This window comes from Schistocerca cancellata, chromosome 4 (genome assembly GCF_023864275.1).
Source record: "Schistocerca cancellata isolate TAMUIC-IGC-003103 chromosome 4, iqSchCanc2.1, whole genome shotgun sequence".
Classification (NCBI taxonomy): Eukaryota; Metazoa; Arthropoda; class Insecta; order Orthoptera; family Acrididae; genus Schistocerca; species Schistocerca cancellata.
Genome location: NC_064629.1, coordinates 244,683,296 through 244,684,398, shown reverse-complemented (window position 1 = coordinate 244,684,398; position 1,103 = coordinate 244,683,296).

Sequence of the window (1,103 nt, the reverse complement as noted above, 5' to 3'; positions counted from 1 at the left end):
GGAGAAAATATCTCAAACCTGTTTTTAAGACGTAAAGGGGCAGCCATACTGCCGGTACCCACTTTTGCCTTCCTCTCAACGATTGGTTATCCCACCACTGTTCGCCAGTCATTGTCAGGTAACTGGCGACCGGCCGGGACGAGCGAATGAGAGACACAATGGCATAAGGGATCCCAGACGTCACTATAGGGGTCATAGGTGCCAACGCATTAGCCTCAGGTTCCCAAACGCCGCTGCAGCCAAGAGCAGCAACTTAAAGCGTGCCGACCATGGTCAACGCTGCTTCCAGCCCTTTGCAGACCGTGGCCAACTCCCCCTGCATCCGTACCCAACAGGCGCAGTTCCTCTCCATCTTTAATCGATATCAAACAAAACGAAAACTAGCTTTGGTGTATTTTAGACGGCACTGAAAGTGGTACTAATAACTAATGACACAACATGAAAAGCGCAAGCTGCTATAAGAACACTAGCTCACTGAACACAAGTGGACAACACACTAGCAGACATTGAACAACTTGTTTGAATCATACTTAACAAACAGAATGCAAAAAGTTGAGCTACATAATTCAAACAATGTTTACAGGAGATAAAATTTAGTGACGGGGGAGAAATGAAGAAGGGAGTCCTACGAGATTTAATTTTGGGTCCATTCCTATTCCTGATCTATGTGAACGACCTTCCACTTAAGGTATTTCAAGCAAGATCGGCACTTTTTGCTGACTATACTAGTGTTATCACAACTCCAATGGCTCTATGCACTATGGGACTTAACATTTGCGGTCATCAGTCCCCTAGAACTTAGAACTACTTAAACCTGACTAACCTACGGACATCACACACATCCATGCCCGAGGCAGGATTCGAACCTGCGACCGTAGCGGTCGCGCGAGTCCAGACTGAAGCGCCTAGAACCTCTCGGTCACACCGGCTGGCTATCACAACTCAAATTAGAGAGAAAGCATCAGAAGAGATTGTTAGTGATTTTTTCTGAGAATTGTTAAGTGGATCTCTGAAAATGGATTCTCCATTAATTTCGAGAAAACACACTATATTCACTTCTGTACAGTAAAGAGGCATAGCAACAACTGATGTAGCACTTGTAC